Source organism: Natrix helvetica, assembly GCF_964273705.1.
Source record: "Natrix helvetica genome assembly, chromosome: Z".
NCBI classification, from domain to species: Eukaryota; Metazoa; Chordata; class Lepidosauria; order Squamata; family Natricidae; genus Natrix; species Natrix helvetica.
Genome location: NC_138554.1, coordinates 28,936,881 through 28,960,255, shown reverse-complemented (window position 1 = coordinate 28,960,255; position 23,375 = coordinate 28,936,881).

Here is a 23,375-nt window from a genome sequence, read left to right as displayed (position 1 = left end):
CTCCATAGAACACTACTATATTGGCTTTGCTTGTTGTGATAACTTCATACATTTTTGCTCCTTGGTTTAACATGTTTTCGTGTTCATCAGAGTAATTTATTCTAGGGAACATTTCTATGAAGGCAAAACATATGCCTTGATTGGAAAATGCTGGAATAATAGCATGCACAAATTTTTCTCCTTTGTCATCGTCCATAGCAAGGATCCCAATCCATGTCCATGAAAAATAGAGAAGCAAAGAGAGGATTCCAACATGCTGAAGATCATCATTAGGGGCCGTCTGGTAAAAAGACAGACCTGGAGATTTATCATTTATCTCTGGAGCTGATCCGTAAGTGATCTGAATATAATTCATTAAATGAAAAAGATTACTAACGGCATTTTCATAGCAAATGTGGCATTGCTATGCTTTGAAATCTACTACACTTTACACATATTTACAGGAAAACTATGTATGATGATTTAAGATGATGGAGAACCTTAGTTTCTTCAGACAATTTTAAAATAGAGTTCAGATCACCTCCTGTCTACCTTGATATTATTAACTTGATCCAGTATCATCTCAGATACTGAAATGTTTTTTAAAAATGTGTCCATGATCTATGACCATCTCACTCAGAAACATAACATCAATTCTAGCTTTACACCAAGTACACTTTCAATGATGATAAGATTAGAAGAGGCCCTTCCGTTTTTTTTCTTCTGTTTTAATTTTTAAAAAAGCCAACACAGTTTCTTCGCTATACAAACAGAAGGATAGAATCAAGATCACGTGACGTGTTAATACCACTTTATAGTGCCTTGGTAAGGGCACACTTGGAATACTGCATTCAGTTTTGGTCACCACGATGTAGAAAAGATGTGGAGACTCTAGAAAGAGTGCATAGAAGAGCAACAAAGATGATTAGGGGACTGGAGACTAAAACATATGAAGAATGGTTGCAGGAACTGGGTATGTCTAGTTTAATGAAAAGAAGGACTAGGGGAGACATGATAGCAGTGTTCCAATATCTCAGGGGTTGTCACAAAGAGGAGGCAATCAAATTACTTTCCAAGGGACCTGAGGGTAGAACAAGAAGCAATGCATGGAAACTAATCAAGGAGAGAAGCAACTTAGAACTGACGAGAAATTTCCTGTCAGTTAGAACAATTAATCAGTGGAAGAGCTTGTCTCCAGAAGTTGTGAATGCCGCAACACTGGAAATCTTTAAGAAGATGTTGGATAGCCATTTGTCTGGAATGGTATAGGGTTTCCTGCCTAGGCAGAGGGTTGGATTAGAAGACCTCCAAGGTCCCTTCCAACTCTGCATTGTATTGTAATTGTGTCTGATTCCCAGAGACTGATTGGACAAGTCGCTGCAGTTTTCTTGGCAACCTTTTTAGAAATAGTTTGCTATTCACTCCTTCCTAGGGTTGAGAGAAAACGACTAGGCCAAGATTACCCAGCTAGCTTTGTGCCTAAGGCAGGATTAGAATTCACAGTCTCTAGCTGGATGCTTTAACCACTACACCAAATTGTCTTTATTTAATGGTAAATAAAGCAGCGAATTTATATTACTGGAGACAAATTCTTATGGCAGACATTTATTTCACAAAATAATGTCTCTTCCCAAAATTTTACAGCAGTGGATGGAAGCTAGGATTTAAACCCATAACATCTGTAAACATTACAAAAGTCCATTAAGAAAATAACTGGATTTGTCTCTATCCTGTAGATTCCATTAAAACAGGAGCATAAAGTATAGAATGGTATTGCTAGCTTCAGGAATTAAGTTAGGATATACATTCAGAAAGATTATATTTAAAAGAAGATTCTACAAAACATCAGTTGCACTTCTATCTAAATATACTTAAATGAAACAGAAGGATGTGTGTGTGTGTGTGTGTGTGTGTGTGTGTGTGTGTCCTGGCATGCAAATGGCACACAGAGCCACCTCTGCAGGCACGTGAGCTGTCACCCCAGCTCAGCACCACTGTGCATAGCACATGTCAGCCAGCTGATTTTCGGGTTTCTGCCAGGCATGTGTTGGGACGTGGTGCATGTGGGAGATGCACACATATGCACAGGTGGATGCACACATGCGTAGTGTAGTATGCGCATATGCAGGGTCATGCACGCATGCACAGGATCATGCCCACATGTGCGGGGTTCAGGGGGAGCACAGTGGGCCATGCTTGCTCCCAGGAGGCTCCAAGGAGGCCTACCAGACCCAAAGGGGGATCACGGGGGGTTCACTCGACACTAATAAATTATAATTCATATATAGATATATGATTTATATAGATATAATTCATTCTTCTTCCTGTCTAATACAGGATTAGGATAAATAAATACCTGAGCAATGCCAGATTATCAGTAGTATAAAATAATTCACTACACTTGACTACATCCTTGGCATACTGCTTCATATGTGCATGCACAAACCCTAATTGAATATATACTTGTATATGATAGCAGTCTGTCCCAATCTGATATTAAACTAAAGTTTTTGGAGCTAAACAATCTCCAACATTTCTAAATACAGTTCTGAGAATTTTGAGGGAGTTTGGGGGGACTTTTTGCAGTGCCTTCCTTAATATGCTGTAGAATTCACTCTGTCAACTTTATCCTTTTTGCTTCTTCGATCCCATAAGCTCCCACCTCACTTTAAGACCTTGTGAAATTTTCTGACAGGCTAGCAATGTTCCAATATCTAAGGAGCTGCCAAAAGAAAAGAGGGTCAAGCTATTCCCCAAAGCACTTGAAGACAGAACAAGAAGCAGTGAATCAAAACTAATCAAGAAGAGAACCAACCTAGAAACAAGGAGAAATTTCATGTGAATAATAATAATTTCCTGAGGAAAATACAGAGAACTTTTCCACAAGTAATCAGTGAAACAGCTTGCCTTCAGAATTTGTGAGTGCTCAACCACTGGAGGTTTTTAAGAAGAGATTGCACAACCACTTATCTGAAATAGTATTAGTCTTCTACTTGAGCAGGGATGGAACTAGAAGACTTCCAAGGTCCTTTTCAACCCTGTTATTCTGTTATTTCTCATTCTAGTTTAAAAACATGAGTACATTTTCTTGCGCCTATTTATCCAACCAAAGAGCTCTCATCTCACAATGTTACTCTGAATCAACATCAAATTGATTATGAAAACCTTTATATCTGCCAACAAAAATAATGTTTAATGGATAAACAAGTGATTCTAAGATGAACGAGACATTTGAAGCATTGTTACAGAAGAAAAATGTAATGTCTTGGATCAAGGCATGAAAAAAATGTAATTTAGTAGATGCAACCAATATTCTCCAAACTAGCAATTGAATCTGTACAGTATGCCTTGCTAAAAATATTATTTCTGTATGATGAAAGGAGAGATGAATATTAACTTGTCTGCCAGACCATGACCTTTAGATTTTAAGACCTTGTGATTACACATTGAGTCATGCAATTACTTAAAATTAATATTTATAAGAGGGAAGGTGGCAAAGATCTTTCTCTTTCTGTTGATTCTAAAAAGAAGATAAATGAGCCTAATATATTGTTTCATTGCTTTTATTGGAACATTTTCAGAATAATACATGATTCACATTTCTTTCTTGACAATATTTCATTTTTCTATTGGAAGAATTCTGATAGAAATTTGACACTATAAAATTTTAATTAGCTCACCATATCTAAATTGGCAACATTATATTAGCTCTAATGCCCAGGGTGGATCACCAAGTCAATGAATTCTCTGAAACATAAGCAAAGATCAATTGGGTTAATACGGTGATGAAAGGTATCAGGATTCCCAGTGTTGTGGGAGAGACAAAACGAACTATTTCTATATTTGAATTTCCATGAAAATTGCACAGATAAATTCATAAGGTCACCGGGAAATTGAGCTTGATCTGGAAGATATGTTATCATTCTTCTAGTAATTGAGTAGGATATGTGGATTTCCAGAGGAATAAATACTTTTTGTCTGATACTAATTCTCTCCAACCAATATTTTTTTTCAAGCTAGAATAGTTCTTTAATTAGTTTTATTTTAAAAGGATTGTTTATGTTATTCCTGATCCTCTTATTTCAGTTTCTTGAATAGAAAAATCCAATAAGGAAAGATAAGAATGAAATGAAAGCTATGAAGGACTAAAGATATTGTATAATATCTAAGAGGGATGAGGGAAGATTGTAATTTCCTTCCTTCCTTCCTTTCATTTGATTTGTCTTTTATTTTAGGAAAAAACAATCTTAAAATATATAAATTAACAACAAAAATGAAGCCTAATTCCAATGCTACAGTATAAGAAAAAAGCCATTATCTTACCTGCGGAATTTTGTAGATATCCAAAATATTTGCCATATGAAGGGACGTTTGGGCATCAAGTCCTCCAATGACTACTATTAAGTTATTTTGGATATCACATTTATAATTGGGCATGAATCTATCTGATGTAGATATCAGCTGTGTTATGGCACGATATGTTCTCTTTGCATTGAAATAGCTGTCATAGATGTGGAAACCCAAGGAAATATTAGGTAGCAACTGAGAATTTTTATTTATTTCCTTTACTGCAAATGCCAAAGCCAGTATGTGCTGATAATGCTTAGTCAGGATGCTAGAACAAGAGTTGCATTATAAATCAGCAGGATAGATTATATCCCACATTTCTAAATATTTCACATTAAATTTATGTTGTTGTTGTTGTTGTTGTTGTTGTTGTTGTTGTTGAAACAAACCTTACTCTGGCAGCTACATATTGTTAAAAAATAAACTTTACCAATATAAATTATTAACTTTATAAGTAGAGTACTTCCTTTGAGTTATCTCTGTCTTTTTTTGTAGATGATTATTTATGAAAATAATTTAATTATCAGTTCAAATGCATATGAAGAATCACATACCTTTGTAGTAATAATATCAGGCCAAGATACTGGGCCCAGAAACACAGGGTTCATTTGATAGAAATGCAAAGGAGGGGCTCCAAATACTAAATGATTGCCTAATCAGATTTTGACTGCACAGCAATATATGTCACTTTTAGAAAATAAAGGTTTATAAGATCCATGTTGTATCTAGGTATACATTTCAAAGGAAATCATGCTCCCCAGAAGGTTAAAGTGCTGTTCTGTATTGTACAAAGGTTGAAAAACCAAAACATGTAAGTTCTGGATGGAAAGCCAGTTTGTTATAGTGATTAACCAGGCTAGAAACAATGACTATGAATTCTAGTCTGTGAATTCTAGTCCTACCTTGGATACAAAGCCAACTTGATGACCTTGTATTACACCCTGTCATTCCCAGTAAGAAGTCAATAGCAAACTACTTCTGAAAAAAAAAACCTGCAGGGACATGTCCAGTCATTTTTTGAAGATTGAACAGAATTGAATGGAAGGGGGGGGGGGGTTATAGATAGAGAGAGACCAAAATTACTGCTAATTGATGATTTCTTCACAAGAGATTTTGGAAGTAGCTGATTCTGACTACAAAATGACTGGATGGCTTGGAAAAATCTCTATTTCTAATCATGTATGATGTAAATCTACAGTGTTTGATGGGGGTAAGCAATGAAATTAATTATCCCTAGGACAGATGTATCTGTGATTTTTTGGCAATGAAAATAGAACAGGTCAGGGCACAGGAGAAGAGGGAATGGAATGACAGAACATTTGCTAAGGAACAAACATTTAAAGGCATTTAAAATCAAGCAACTAATTTACTGCCAAATCAATACTTTATATATTGTAGCAATATACTTCTTAGTAAGCAGGCAGGAGTCTACTGAAAATATCCGTCTTAAACTGTAGATTTAAGGGAGGAAAAGGATCAATTTCCTTACCTAAGATCCTGATATACCACCGGTGGAGGTTCTACATCAAAAGTCAGAGGATCAGAAACAATAAAAGTTAGAGAAACAACAGCACCAATGATGAAATCTCCAAGCTTATAATACTTATGAACTGGAGGTTGTGGATCACGAACATAATGTCTGAGTACATGAGCCTGGCAAGCTATTTGAGAAAGTAGCAGCATCAACAGTATCATCATTTTGAGTACAGCTGCAAATAATCCAAATCAGATCTCTTTTTTAAACTACAATGCTTTAATTAAAATCATGATTAAAATAATTTTATGAATAAGCATTTCAAGTTTTTCAAGTTATTTAACTGGAATATATAAAGTAGGAAATCTGAGACCACAGAAGAGTAATTTTGTTTGTCTCAAATCTTTAGCTCTTCATTATACCTTTTGTTAAGGTATAATGAAATTGCACAGGAGAATTTGACAAACAAGATTAATTCGTGATTAACTCATAATAACCACTTTACACTTGGGAAATCCTTATGCTCAATTTGTTTATTACAAATGAACAGAACCTTTCCATCCCTAACAAGGGACAATTGAGTCTGAAAGATTTGTCTCAAGAAATAGACATTGAAATTTTAGGAATATTATTTGGGACTACAAAAGAAATGTTCATGCATAAAAATCTTTTAGTTTGGTGTTCTCTATTTTCTTTCAGGTTTTAATGTCTCAAATTCTAAGACTATAATTCTGAGTGTTGTCATTCTAATCATGCAAAAGTGATAAAGTTGGGGAGGGATACCAATAAGTATTTCTGTTGCAATACAGTCAGTTGTAAAAATTCTGCAAATTGATATGGATTTGACTGGAATGAATTTCAGAACATAACAGAATTGTAGAGTTATGAATACGATTGTTATCATTTCTATTATTATTTGTGTGTGCGTGTCTGTGTGTCTGTGTGTGTATTGCCTGGATACAATTAATTATGAGAAATAAAATTAAGTGTGGGTGTGTGGGGGGGGGGGTTCCAACTGTCTAAATGCCTTATTTCTAGGTTAGATATTTCCTTGATTAGAATCTATCCGTTGCTTCTTAATATGCTTTCAGGTACTTTGGCAGCCCAAAGATATGGGACTACTTCTAGCAAGTACTGCTTTCCTTCTACACATGCTTCCTAAACCAGGGTAAAAAATGTAGAACATTAAGAAGCCTGTGTCATCAGTGCTATATATCTTCTCTTGGTTATGGCAAGAAATCTTCAAAATTTTGATTTTATTCAGTGCAACATTTTTATTTCTTTTTCCCTTCTCTTATAATTGTATTATGGGAATTTTTTATACTATCCCTATTTTTATACTACCCCTATTTTCTATATTTTGTGACATCATAAATTAACCCATATTGTACATTTTCTTTATATGCTTCTGCTTTTAAATCAGTGTATGCTGCCCAGAGTCACCATTTGAGAATTGTAGTAATATAAATCTTTAACACAAACTGTCAGTGTATTCATGACTGGCAGAGACATGGTAACAAGGTCAGCCAATGAAAAGGGCTTAGTAACAAGGTCAGCCAATGGGAGCTGAGACAGTAAGGATCCTGGGATTAGTTTAGCTGTGCTAAGCTCTAAGAACTGAAACTGAAACTAGTCTGCTGCTGGAGTGAAATCAATCTCTCCTTTGCTTATGTTTTGCTTGTATCTACCACATTGGAAGAACCAGATTTTGGTGTATATATTTACTTCATGTATTATATATAAAGGGAAGTTACTAAATCCTGCTGAATTAGTTACCTGTGTGTGCTTTCTGGATTTGATTTCTGCAACAAACTCTGACACAAACAAACACAGATATATGTCAAAAAGGGAGAAATGGCTTTGGCCAAAAGCCAAAATTGAAGCACTATCACCAAATGATCTTTAACACTTTGGCTTGCTTTTGGATATAATTTATAATTTGTATGAAAAATGTGAGTAAGTGTAGCAGCACAAGAGAAACTTGTAGGCATGGAGTTAATGGTTACCATCCCAAGAGCAGAGATTCATTTGCACCTCTGTGGTTAGAGCTTTCCCCTTGAAGATCACATCTGACAGTCCACAGCAGGACATAAAATTTTCAGTTCCTTAAGAAATGGTTTGAATGAAATTGAATGAAAGTTCATAGGTTAAATATTCTGAATATATAGAAGGATGCATTTTTGGCATCCCTTATTTTCAGTTTATTCGTCCATCTTTTTATAGCCAGATTGAACAATACATTTTCTATCTTTCAGCAATGGGATATAGACACATTTCCATCCCTCTTTATACAGATGATGCTTTACTACTTTTACATGTGCATAGTGGCCTGATGCAGATATTTCATATGTTTACCAAGTACTATTTTCAAAGAGGTCAAAATCAACTACCCCAAAACCAAGATCATGGTGCTTGCTAAAAGACTAAAGTTTTATGTATATTAACTACATGTGTATTAACCAAACATCATTTGATAGAGCAAGTAAAAGTACTCAAATGTGACTTACTCTTTCCAACACCATTTGTAGAGCCCATCTTAACAATATTATGCACATACACAGTCTCGGCTCTACACTTTTTCCATTTCTTCAAGGGAGCCTGATTTGTACCTTTAGTGTTAAAGCTTTCTAAGTTAAGATGCATGTTCAACTCATTTTTGGAATTCATTTAGATGATACATAATTTTTCACAAAAAGGAAATCTAACCATGCCAGCCATGCATAATATTTAACTTAAAAGGAAAAGAGAAAAAAAAAGTTATACATAGGAAACAAGAGAAGAAAAACATCCAGAGAACCAGATTGTAAATTATTACCAAAACACTATTCCTTTCTTTTTATTAACTGTTTCCTACTGTTTAGCTCAGGCCTCCACAAAATAATGAAACACTTAGGGACAAAAATGCATCCTAGAAGTCCAGCACTGGAGGCTAAGATAGAGAAGATCTCCACAGCTACCATATATTTTCCTTTAGTGCTCAGGTAAGTTGGAACAAAGGATAACCAAACACTGCAGAAAACCAACATACTGAATGTGATAAATTTGGCTTCATTAAAAGTATCTGGTAACTTCCTGGCAAAAAAGGCCACCACGAAACTCACCATAGCTAAAAAGCCCAGGTAGCTCAGCACAGAATAAAACATAGTCACAGAACCTTGATTACATTCCAGAACAATTTGATCCTCCATTGAGTCCATGTCAATAACTGGGAAGGGAGGAGCAGTTGATAGCCATATAATACATATGCTTGATTGAATAAGAGAACAGAAGAGAACAATGGAATGAGCAAATCTTTTCCCCACCCATTTTTTCAATACAGAATCTGGTTTGGTAGCCAAGAAAGCCAGAACAACTATAATGGTTTTTCCCAGCACACAAGAAACAGCCACTGCGAAGATCATACTAAAAGTGGTTTGACACAGGAGACACAAGATTTTCCCAGGCCTGTCAATAAAAAGCAAGGCTGATAGAAAGCAGAGCAGGAGAGAAATTAGGAGAGCATAGGTAAGGTCCCGGTTGTTGGCTGTGACAATGGGTGTGTTGTGGTGCTTCAGAAATATTCCAAGCATGAAGGCTGTGATGAGTGCAAAGGAAACAGCAAACAATCCTAAGCAAAGTCCCAAAGGTTCTTCAAAAGACAGAAAGCTTACAGTTTTCGGAATGCAGAAATCCTGGGTCTTGCTTGGATATTTTTCATTTGAACATTTGTAGCAATCATTCATATCTGGGGAGGGAGGGAGAAATGAAAATTCGCCTTCTAATATAAACCTTGCAAACAAATCATAAGGATTGCAGTTTACATAATCAACATCTGTGACCTTCCCTGTTTAACAATGGCAACAAGGAGTGCTAGAATTTTCATTGCTAAGTGGCATAATTGCATGACAGTATGTTTATGACCTCATTGCCTAGCAGCAGAAATACTAATCCCAATCACTGGTGGTTTGGGAAGACTACCTCTATATTTTCCTTTCCTTCCATGCATGCCTTTATATCTATATCTCCAGACAAAAAGAGAACCAATTATATGCATATTTATGTGTGCATCCAGAAATAGATAGGATATGAGACAGAGAGGGGGAGAAAGGGAGAAAGAAAGAAAGAAAGAAAGAAAGAAAGAAAGAAAGAAAGAAAGAAAGAAAGAAAGAAAGAGAGAGAGAGAGAGAGAGAGAGAGAGAGAAAGTGAGAGAGAGTGAGAGAGAGTGAGAGAGAGTGAGAAAGAGAGAGAAAGAGAGAGAGATCTTTTTTATTACCCTTATAGTTTTCACTTGTATTATTTTTCATATGTATGTTAGATATATAATTAGCTAAAATAATTTAATAAATTAACTAAAAATATTTTGGTACTCATGACATCTAATTATAATTAATTGAACAATTTTTTATCAGGACTGTGAAAACTGTGCAATACTTCATCAGTTAAATAAAAATAGTTTAAAACAATTGTCTATTTTTTTTAAAAAATACTCCAGAAATTTACAAAAACAATATAAGAGATGGTGATGGTGGTGGTTGTGGTGGTCAGAAAAAAAAGAAGTTGAACAAATAGACAACCATCTCGTTAGCTGCTTCAAGACCACACAGATTAGCTACAAATAGCAACATGACAAGTAGAAACAATGTACTTTTGAAGATCTGCAAGCATTATTTGCCTGCAAGCAAGAACTGGTGGGACCATAAGATAAAGAAAATATTAAAAATGAAGAAGCTAAATTGCACTGGTACTTTAAATTCGAATTTGAAAAACAGACATCTGCTACATAACACACCAGATTTAATCATTGTTGAGAAGAAACACAAAATTTCCTGGATAGTGGACATGGCAATACCTGCAAATACAGAATAGAAGAGAAAAAACTGGAGAAAGTCAAAAATCATAAAACCTTGAAACAAATATATTGTGGTAAAAGAAAGGAAAGGTAGTAAAAATATTAATAGGTGCCTTGGATGAAATCCCAAAACAAGTAGAGCACTGACAAAATTACTAGAGGACAATTGCAAAAGGCAGTTTTACTTTGGAACAGCTTAATAAAATAACAAAAAACTGATTTGGAGGTCTTTTAGTGCAACTCCCTGCTCAGGAAGGAAATCCTATACCAAGTAAAACAAATGGTCTTCTTAAAAAATTCCAGTGTTGGAGCATTTCACAACTTCGGAGGCAAGTTGTTCCACTGATTAATTGTTCTAACTGTCAGGAAATTTCTCCTTAGTTCTAGGTTGGCTCTTTCTTTGAATATTTTCCATCCATTGCTTCTTTTCCTGCCTTCAGGTGCTTTGGAGAATAGGTTGACTCCTTCTTCTTTGTGGCAACTCCTTAGATATTGGAACACTGCTGTCATGTCATCCTTATTCCTTGTTTTCATTAAACCAGACGTACCAAATTCCCGCAACCGTTCTTTATGTTTTAGCCTCCAGTCTCCTAATCATCTTTGTTGCTCTTCTCTGCACTCTTTCTAGAGTCTCCACATCTTTTTTACACTGTGGCGACTGAAGGTGGTTGCAATATTCCAAGTGGTCTTACCAAGGCATTATAAAGTGATATTAACACATGATACTTTTACCATCATCAAACAATATCTACCTATTGCAGGTCATTGGGAAAGACCCAGTAGATCGATAAAAATGCCAAATCAATATAAATATCTGGCTGACTATGTGATGAACCATAATACAGGTAGTCCTCAACTTATAATAGTTTGTTTAGTGACCATTCAAAGTTAGAACGGCACTAAAAATGTGATTTATGAACATTTTTCACACTTACAACCATTGCAGCATCCCCAGGATCATGTAATCAAAATTCGGATGCTTGGCAACTGATTCATATTTATGATGGTTGCAGTGTCACAAAGTCATGTCGTCACACTTTGCAATTTTTCTAAGCAAAGCCAACAGAAAGGTCAGAATCACTTAACAACTATGTTTCTAACTTAACAACTGCAGCAATTCACTAAACAACTGAGGCAAGAAGGGCTGTAAAATGGGGCAAAACTCACAATTGCAACAGAAATCTTTGGCTCAATTGTGGTCATACATTGAGGTACATAGTACATTGGACCCTCCAGTCACGGCCATAATCCATTCCAGGACTTTGGTCAGCACCCAATTTGGTCGGGACTGGAAGCAAGAGTGACTGTGCATGCACACACACAAAAAAGGTGCAGGAGGGGAAATCGCTGCAGCAGGGGAAATTACTGCAGCTGTGATTGATTGCCATCTGAGGGTGCATTCATGAACAGAGTGAAACATTTAGCAGATTTTTGTGTTGGCACCCGATTTGGTCATGGTCAGAAGCATTTGTGACCTGAGGTTCCACGTATGTAACAACATCAATAATATCTTCAGTACATCTTCAATCAATTAAGACTAAACATTAATCCAACGATGAGCCTACAATCTTCAGCAGCTTAATCTGTGGACCTGCATTGAGTTGTTCAATATGATATTCAGGTGCAATGTTTTATGTTTGCATTTTCTCACGTCTTAGATGAAATTCATTTCTAAGAATGAGCTTGATATTCCTCAGGAAACACTAAACTATTTATTTCAGATAAATGTAAATAATATTATTGAATACTAATAACAATACTTTTCCTTTCTTCTCATCTGATGCATGAGATTTGAGCTACAGAGGGGAAAACCTCCCCAAAATAGACAACTGGAGGATTCAGGGTTGAAATTAGGGAGATTGAAGGAGGCAAGACAGAGGGAAATCCAGTAGAAAGCTATCGCATGCTGGGGAAAGAACTTTGGGTGATTGGAGGAGGCAGGACAGAGGGGAATCCAGTAGAAAGCTATCGCACACTGGGGAAAGAACCTTGGGAGATCGGAGGACAGAAGGGAATCCAGGAGAAAACTCCTGAGCTTGCCGCTGCTGTCTGGTGAATTATGCCGATGGACTTCTCCATGCTTCTCAGTTCACCACCTCCACTCCCAAGTATTGGACTTGACACTGAATTGGGGTAGGATAGTGCGGATAGTCCACCAGTCGAACCTCCTCTCACCGGATCGTTAACTTTCACCATCTGGTTCTCCCGAGCTGGTGCGAACCAGCAGAAACCCACCACTGCACTAGAAATAACGCAAAAATTTGGAGCAGCCTGAATATACTTAAAATACTGGAATGACAGAAGCTATAAGATGTATAAACACATCTACTTTGAGATGACCCCTTGCCATCAGCTTTTTCATCATCATCCCCAGCATTGTCATCAGCATTTTAAAGCAACCTCAATGAAAATATGGAATGGTCACCTCATTTCCTTTTTTCAGCTTTCTTAGATTTAATGTCTCAGATCTTATCAGTATTATCTTCTTTATCCTATCATTCATATCAATGCCATCATCCTTTAAAGGCAAATGTGTCCCTTCCTTCTATAATTTAACATGCCTTTGTTCCAATCTTCTATCCAAACAATGGTTGGAACTGACAGAATACAACCTGTTGCAAAATACTAGGATAACCTAAATTTTCGACGAGCATTTTACTTCACTGAGCAAAGTACATCATCAAAACAAAGGTTTAAAATGGTAGTGCCCATGTGCTTTATTAGTTGGGGTAGATTACATTGTTGTCACTGCAAAGCCAAAGCACTAAATTAGAACACAACCTTTAGAACTTCTCATGTATATTGCTAATGCCAGCCTTTAGGACATTCACATTATCTTTCCCTCCTTCTGTCTGCCTGTGACATTCTTGTGCATTAGAACATGCAAAGCTAAAAATAATGAAAAACGTCTTTTGAGAAGGACCTTGCAATCCTGGTTGTTTTTTACCTTCTCTCTTTCTTATATTCATATACAACTTAGAACAGAATAACAGAGTTAGAAGGGACCTTGGAGGTCTTCTAGTCCAACCCCCTACTTAGTCAGGACACCCTACACCACTTCAGACAAATAACAACATTTAGGAATCTGAGGTATATATTTTAACAGTGCTTTTATTTTAATTGAACAGGTCTTGGAGTGAGAAGTCAGACAAAAATATTAAACATAGTTTATAGTTTGGCTCAAGAAGCAGATATACATGTGACAAATCTGTTAAACATGAATTAATAGATTTCATTACTAGGGTGGGGAAATTCTCATTTGGCAATATGCTTAGACATTATTTTTGCATGAAATGTCTTGATGTCTGACTTTTTCCTTTCTATTGGAGGTTTGCATTTGCAACTTTCTTGGTCTTTCTTGTTACTCATTCTTTAATTGATACTGGAGTGTCATGCTTATGATTGATTAGTACTCTAATATATTTACTGAAACTATGAACTGCTATTCAGTATAAATATTAAAAATAAATTGATGTACTTTGGTTTAAATATTGGTTGTGAAATCTGACATATTTGCTTACTAAGAAGTCAAGTGAATTGAATTACTTCCTTTATTATTTTGGGTCTTTCTTCTATTACTTGGGGAAGTATATATGGTAGAAAGAAGTTAGAAGCCAAGATTGATTGAGTAATTGATTATGTGCCTTTAAAGCCATTATCGACTTTTAATGAATATATAGATATATTTTCTCCATGACAATCTGTCCCTCATTTGAATGTCTATGAAGATTCTCAGACATCCACGTCATAGTTGTATCAAAAATGGTTTTTGTTTTGAAAAGGCATGCAACTTTTTTTAATTTTTTTTAATTTTTTTTTTTTTTTGAGGAAGAAGAAGACAATTTGCTTTCTATCCTGGAAGTTCCATCAGTTGTATTGGATGGTGTTGGAGATGGAAGGACAATTATTGACAGTTGAGATTAGTTGGTTGTAGTGGTGAAATCTTTTAACCCAATGGGGTAGAGTTCTGAGCAATGGTTCCAATCTGGAACCATTTTGTGTTCCAGTGGGTGATAAGAATAAAAATGGAAGCATGTGTTGGTTTTTCTGTAAACTTCAATGTCAAAACTTCTGTCTTCCTTAACTGCACAACACAATCCAGGAAAACATCAAATTCCTTAACTGCACAAACAGTCCAGACAGTTTTCCTTAGCATCTTCCCTTGTTGTGAACTTAATACATCTGTCCACAGACTTGATGTGCTTGGTGAAGAAGGCTTCCACTTCCTTGCTTTAATATTGACCCAAGTACCAACTACATACCTTTACCAGTAGGTGGATGGAATTCCTGTGAAGGAGTTTAGGGCTTTGGTTTCTACATCTTACATGTAGAAATTTGACATAATGGGGGACACCAGTAAACCCAAAACACAGCCATATTTTTTCTGTAGAAATATTCATTGTATTTAAGATAGGTAGAGGTCCAACATGGCAGAAATGTGTCCTGACTGAGATTACCTAATATACCTAATGATACTTAATGTGCTATCTTGTAGCAGATGTGTCTGCATACACAACACCTGCTTCTGTTAATTGTTCTTCCTAACATCAAATCAACAAAGATTAATAGTATAATAAATCCATTAATATTTAATCTGCCACATGATTTTGCATTGTTGTTCTTTAACAGACTAATACACATCTCCCATGTAATATGAGTACCTAAATATTTAAAGATAAATATTTCAATCTGGTTTTCCAATATAGTTTTCTTAAAAGATAGATTGCAGTTTGACTTAAAAGAAAAAAACAGTATGCAGAATTTTTCCCCCAATAAATAGTTATGAATCATGTAAGTATTTTATAATACACTCAAAAAATAAACCACAAATTGCCAGATATTATTTTTACTGTAAATTCATTTTGTCAATAATGGATAACTATAATTCTCATACCAGTACATTGAAAAGTAGTCTCATTTAAACTGTTTCAAAATTTAAAGAATACTTCACATGTATTTATTGAAGGAAAAGCCATATGATTATTTGCTTAACTTTATAGTTTTCTTTTCTTAAATAAATGGAAAAAGTCAAGCTATCTGGTATTTTCCTATCGCTTGTCTTTGTGTGTGGTAGTGGGAGAGGTGGTGAAGGTTGGGGGTAAATCTCAAGGAGATACAAAGAAGTGTGATGGGGGTGGGTTAGATGTGGGCAAATGGTAGTAGGCTGCCCACAACATAGTAATATCATTATAGAGGACAGACTGAACATGTCTCATCTCTAGGTTCTATATAATAGCAAAATACGTTTTTAGTCTTCAGCAATTCCGTCTAATCAGTTGTTCTCTCTTGTTCAGTTCTGGCCTCAAGAGAATAATATAGCATTTGGGGGAAAAAATAAACCCCATCAAACCAGCACTGGAAGCAAAGATGGAGAAGATCTCCACAGCAACCATGTACTTTCCTTTGGTGCTCAAATAGGTTGGAACAAAAGACAACCACACACTGCAAAACACCAACATACTGAATGTGATGAATTTGGCTTCATTGAAAGTATCAGGTAACTTCCTGGCAAGGAAAGCCACAGAGAAGCTGATAATAGCCAGAAAGCCCAGGTAACCCAGGACACAATAAAACATAATCACTGACCCCTCGTTGCACTGCATTATGATTTCTTCATTCACTGAATGAGTATCAGTCTCTACAAAAGGTGGAGAAGTCCACATCCATGAAATGCAAATGCATGCCTGAATCAGGGAGCAGAAAAAAAGGACTGAGATGGCCAGTCTTGTCCCCACCCATCTTCTCATCTTGGATCCAGGTTTGGTGGCTAAGAATGCCAAAACTACTGTGATAGTCTTTGCCAGCACACAAGAAACTACCACTGAGAAGATGGTTCCAAAAGCAGTCTGTCGGATAAGACAGGTCATCTGCTCAGGACGGCCAAGGAACAAGAACACACAGAGGAAGCAAAGCAGGAGGGACACCAGAAGTGTGTAAGTGAGGTTTCGATTATTGGCTACAACAATTGGACTGTTGTGATGCTTTAGGAATATTCCCAGCACCAGAGCTGTAATCAAAGAAAATAAAAGGGCAGAGAAAGAAAAACTGATCCCAAGAGGTTCTCCATAAGATAAGAAACTTACATATCTAGGCAGACATAAATTTTTGTTTTTATTTGGATAGAATTCATTTCTGCAGTTATAACAATCTCTCATATCTGAAAAACAAAAAAGATTACATGGTTTCAGTTCCTGTTCCAAATCTATGTACCCAATTGATATCACAAATATAGTTTGTAGGAGCCTTCTGAAAATACTTTTTGCCCCAATCAGCGGTCCAAATGGGTCATTTTCAAATTTTTTTCCTCTCAAGGGGATCCTAGAAATGTAATTTTATTATACTTCTTTGTTTCAAAAAGTGATAATTGATTCTTGCTGTTATTAATTCTGATTGCAGAATCATTCAATTATTATTCACAATTATGACCACATACTGATGGTCACATGATCAAAATTTAGATGTTTGGCAACTGACTCATATTTATTATGGTTGCAGTGCCCCATACATGTGTACATATCTTCATGTGATCACCTTTTGCAACCTTCTGACAAGCAAAGTCAATGGGGAAGCTAGACTCACTTAACAACTGTGCTACTAATTTAACAACTGCAGTAAATCACTTAACAAATGTGGCAAGGCAAGTCATAAAATGAGACAAAATTCACTTAACAAATTTCTCACTTAGCAATAGAAAATTCTGTGCTCAATAGTGGTCATGTCAAGAATTACCTGTAATTAAAAACATAACTTTATAACCTCCATGATTGAATAGGAATTTAAAGCATATTTTCACAGGTTCACATCCAACATCTTCTAGGTATAATTTTCTTTGCATAACCATTTATTTATCTTAATTTTTACCTTCGTTCTCTGAAACCTTCCCATCTGGACATGGAATGCAGTCATAGCAACAGAATGGTTTCCCTTCCTTCACTTTCTTGCTAGTACCAGGTTGGCAAGGTTCAGTACATATCGAGATTGGCTGGACCTAATTAGAAATGTAAGAAGAGAGTAAATTTGAGAACAATCATAGATTAAAAATTCAATTGATTCTTGTTCTTCTCCTTTTGTTATTAGAGTTGCAGAACAATAAGATTTTAAAGAGTTCACATTTCTTTGTCAAAATGCAATCCTGTAGATGGGATCTACTGCTGATCATCTGATCGCTATACAAAGATGAATAAGTACATGAATTTAATTTTAATGTTTGAAAATATTTTTCACTGACTTCCAATATATTTTTGTTTATTAGATTTGTTTGTTTGTTACATGTATTTAATACAATAGCAGAGTTGGAAGGGACCTTAGAGGTCTTCTAGTCCAACCCCCTGCCTAGGCAGGAAACCCTATACCGTTCCAGACAAATGGCTATCCAACATCTTCTTAAAGACTACCAGTGTTGGGCATTCACAATTTCTGGAGGCAAGCTGATCCACTGATTAATTGTTCTGTCAGGAAATTTCTCCTCAATTCTAAGTTGCTTCTCTCAATACAATACAAGAGTAGAGTTGGAAGGGACCTTGGAGGTCTTCTAGTCCAACCCCCTGCCTAGGCAGGAAACCCTATACCGTTTCAGACAAATAGCTATCCAACATCTTCTTAAAGACTTCCAGTGTTGGGGCATTCACAATTTTATTCAATAGACAAGATATCTAATATGTCAAATATTTAATAATTTAAACTCTGTCAAACCATGTTCTTTTCTGGTCAGACTTTGCATTTTCTTTTTTAAAAAATCTACCAAATGCTTGGATAAATGGTAAAATAATGGCATTTCCAAATGTCTAGACTTATATAAATTAGGTACATTATATCATTGCACATGAATTCTGGATCATTGGAAGAGCATGAGAATCAAGACTCTTGCTTTGTACAAAACTGTGCTATGAATATCTATAGGAATATAGTAATGCATCCACAGTATGTATGTGTTTGGGTATCATGAGACAGTCGTAAAAGCATTATTTAAATAAGGAAGACTACCATAAGTAAGTTTTCTTTCCAATAAGGAGCCAGATCAGAAACCAGCTCAATGAAATCCACCAAATACACCTGTAGTCTCTAAAACATCTCCAGCTATTCCACAAACATGCCCATATTTATTAAAGGCACGCAAGAAGGAAGAATCACAGGGAACTGCTTGGATATACCAATAACTAGCCAGATGTAGTAGGGTGAATATGGTTAATCTGTAAGAAAACTAGAGCAGATCCAAGTCAACAGACTTGGGTGAAATCAGTTCTTATACTAATTATACAATCAAAGCTATTATAAAGGTTAAATGATGCATGATTTGAAGAAAACCCATTGCGTTTGGACTAACTCTTTACATTTTAATATACAGTAAGTTGTCTTTGGGATTATTTATTTATTTTTATTCTTAACCTCTCTGATTAAAAACTCTTAATAAGTATGAGCATGCATTAGATTAAAAATTAGAAGATAAGCCTGATGCTGCAGTTCAAGCCAAATAAGCTTGTGAGGACTGGAGAGTATGCTTATACACTTAGCAACATATAAACTCATATGTGTTTATTTTCACTAAATATGCACACCTGGAAAGACTGTAACCTAAAATCTAAAATCGTAAGACTTTTTGAGCAGGAACGATTGTTCCTATTATTCGTAGTATTTTGGTTGAAAATTGGAGCAAAAGACTTTGTTCTCAAAAATAATGCAATGTCTATTCTGCTTTACATTTCCATTTTCAGACAATTTAAAGACATGCTCCAGATATTATTTCAGTAAACCTTCATTTGTTATACCATAGAATTCTATGCAGATTTCTGAGCATCCAGTAGCAGGACAAGATGCCAGACACAGGCGTCCACTCCAGAGCAGGTCTGCCATCAGTTCACACCTTGCTGACGAAAGTTCAGACACGCTGAGCAGGCCATGTTGCAAGGATCCCAGACCATCGTATCCCCAAACAGCTGCTTTATAATGAGCTGTCTCAAGGAAAGCAATCACACATGGGACAGAGGAAGTGTTACAAAGACACCTTGAAAGCCTCCTTCAAGTCCCTGGAATTTGACACCACCTCCTGGGAAACCCTGGCACAAGATCAATCAATATGGTGCATGCCAATCCACCAAGGCTGCCAGACATCTGAGGACAGAAGAACAAGCATAGCACAAGAGAAGCAAGCACTCTGCAAAGCCAGATTTGCAAATGCTGCAACAACGGTGCCCACAGATGCCTGCCCGACATGTGGCAAAACATTTCATGCCCGTATAGGCCTTAACAATCATCTGCGGACACATTGTGCATGGCCCACATCCTGTTAGATGTCAAAGTCCTCTTCGAACACTATAGACAAACATCATAATCATCATTTGTTACAACAGTTAGTTTATAGCACTTTTTCATTTTTTCCAGTCAAATATTATTAAGATTAATCATTAAACTGAAGGACAGTGAAACTTACTTGGTTAAACCAGCTGTGCCATACTATGGCATCTTTGTTGATGGTCAATGTTTCTCCTAGAGAAGTTTCATGAGCCATTCTCCCAATTTTTCTTCTATGGAAAGATAGATTTGAGGAAGTAATCCAGTTGATAATGTCCATTCCAACTAATAACCTCCTGTTCTCATCAAAGGAGATATAGTCTCCAGCACTGTTGTTAAATGAGACACTGCTGAGAAAGTGATGAAGCTGGTTTGAAAAGGAAAATTCAATTTAAGTGGGTTTTTTTCCTTTTCCTTGAAGAATCTCCCTTCCTTTTCCCTTCTTTTCTTTTCCATAAGGGAAACCATAATGAGGGAACATTTCCTATCAGCCTTTTTCACTTGTGTTGCTTAATGGGAAGCAATCATATTGAAGAATTTATCATTGTGTTACATAGTTTTGCAAATGTTGACCACTCGGTTTCTCTGCTCACAGATTAGATGGAATATTTTTTTAAATATTCCATCTAATATTCCAGCTAGGGATAAAATTTCCCATACTGCAAATTTGAAACTTTTTACCTGCAGAGAGTGCATCATTTTGGATTGATCCATTCTTGCTCTTTGGCTTGATGCAGTCATGGCATGTAAGGCATAGGCCACACTATAGACAGCATTGTATATGCTGTAGCTATGGCCAATCATATTCATTTCAAAAAAGGGGCCAGGTACATTCTGCAGCTTTTCCTTGCCTGTGCACATGAGTCCTACAACTTTATCCTGAATTCTATTTGGAAATACACAATTAAATACATGTTGCCAGAAGTCCATCAAAAAGCCATCCGCTTTGTTATTTAATGGCTTCTGACTCTGAATGAAATCTTGGAACCCATGAAGTTCTTTGGTGTGAATTGTAAAGGACAGAGCACCATGTAACAATCTTAAACTCCAGTTCCTTTGATAGTTCAAAACACTGAGCTCCATCTGAGTAGTCATTACCCATACTTTACCTTTTAATGGATTTATATATGATTTTTGCTCTCCAAATTCAGAAATGTGGGGAAACCATATCAAAAACAAAACAGAATAAGATACTCCATAGAACACTACTATATTGGCTTTGCTTGTTGTGATAACTTCATACATTTTTGCTCCTTGGTTTAACATGTTTTCATGTTCATCAGAGTAATTTATTCTAGGGAACATTTCTATGAAGGCAAAACATATGCCTTGATTGGAAAATGCTGGAATAATAGCATGCACAAATCTTTCTCCTTTGTCATCGTCCATAGCAAGGATCCCAATCCATGTCCATGAAAAATAGAGAAGCAAAGAGAGGATTCCAACATGCTGAAGGTCATCATTAGGGGCCGTCTGGTAAAAAGACAGACCTGGAGATTTATCATTTATCTCTGGAGCTGATCCATAAGTGATCTGAATATAATTCATTAAATGAAAAAGATTACTAACGGCATTTTCATAGCAAATTTTGCATTGCTATGCTTTGAAATCTACTACACTTTACACGTATTTACAGGAATACTATGTATGATGATTTAAGATGATGGAGAACCTTAGTTTCTTCAGACAATTTTAAAATAGAGTTCAGATCACCTCTTGTCTACCTTGATATTATTAACTTGATCCAGTATCATCTCAGATACTGAAATGTTTTTTAAAAATGTGTCCATGATCTATGACCATCTCACTCAGAAACATAACATCAATTCTAGCTTTACACCAAGTACACTTACAATGATTATAAGATTAGAAGAGGGCCTTCCATTTTTTTCTTCTGTTTTAATTTTTAAAAAAGCCAACAGAGTTTCTTGGCTATACAAACAGAGGAATAGAATCAAGATCACGTGACGTGTTAATACCACTTTATAATGCCTTGATAAGGCCACACTTGGAATACTGCATTCAGTTTTGGTCACCACGATGTAGAAAAGATGTGGAGACTCTAGAAAGAGTGCATAGAAGAGCAACAAAGATGATTAGGGGACTGGAGACTAAAACATATGAAGAATGGTTGCAGGAACTGGGTATGTCTAGTTTAATGAAAAGAAGGACTAGGGGAGACATGATAGCAGTGTTCCAATATCTCAGGGGTTGTCACAAAGAAGAGGCAGTCAAATTATTTTCCAAGGCACCTGAGGTTAGAACAAGAAGCAATGCATGGAAACTAATCAAGGAGAGAAGCAACTTAGAACTGATGAGAAATTTCCTGACAGTTAGAACAATTAATCAGTGGAAGAGCTTGTCTCCAGAAGTTGTGAATGCCGCAACACTGGAAATCTTTAAGAAGATGTTGGATAGCCATTTGTCTGGAACGGTATAGGGTTTCCTGCCTAGGCAGGTTGTTGGACTAGAAGACCTCCAAGGTCCCTTCCAACTCTACTATTGTATTATATTGTAATTGTGTCTGATTCCCAGAGACTAATTGGACAAGTCGCTGCAGTTTTCTTGGCAACTTTTTAAGAAATAGTTTGCTATCTTCTCCTTCCTAGGGTTGAGAGAAAACGACTAGGCCAAGATTACCCAGCTAGCTTTGTGCCTAAGGCAGGATTAGAATTCACAGTCTCTAGCTGGATGCTTTAACCACTACACCAAATTGTCTTTATTTAATGGTAAATAAAGCAGCGAATTTATATTACTGGAGACAAATTCTTATGGCAGACATTTATTTCACAAAATAATGTGTCTTCCCAAAATTTTACAGCAGTGGATGGAAGCTAGGATTTAAACCCATAACATCTGTAAACATTACAAAAGTCCATTAAGAAAATAACTGGATTTGTCTCTATCCTGTAGATTGGTTGATGATCTCTGGAGGGCCAGAGATAGAGGTTGTTCCTCTATCCTGGTCCTATTAGACCTCTCAGCGGCTTTTGATACCATCGACCATGGTATCCTATTGAGCCGGCTGGAGGGGATGGGAGTCGGAGGCACCGTTTTACGGTGGTTCGGCTCTTACCTCTCCGGCCGGATGCAATATGTGTTGACAGGGGGGCAGAGATCGACCCTGAGGCCACTCTCTTGTGGGGTGCCGCAGGGGTCGGTCCTCTCACCCCTTCTGTTCAATGCATATGTGAAGCCGCTGGGCGAGATCATCCGTGGTTTTGGGGTTGAATATCATCTGTACGCTGATGATACCCAGCTGTACATTTCAATCCCAAGCCACCCCAACGAGGCTGTCGAAGTGATGTCCCGGTGTTTGGAAGCCGTCGGGGTCTGGATGGGGGACAACAGACTCAAATTCAACCCTTCCAAGACTGAGTGGCTGTGGCTACCGGCACCTCGGTTCAGCCAGCTGACTCCATCGCTGGCCATAGGGGACGAGCAATTGCCCCCTGTGG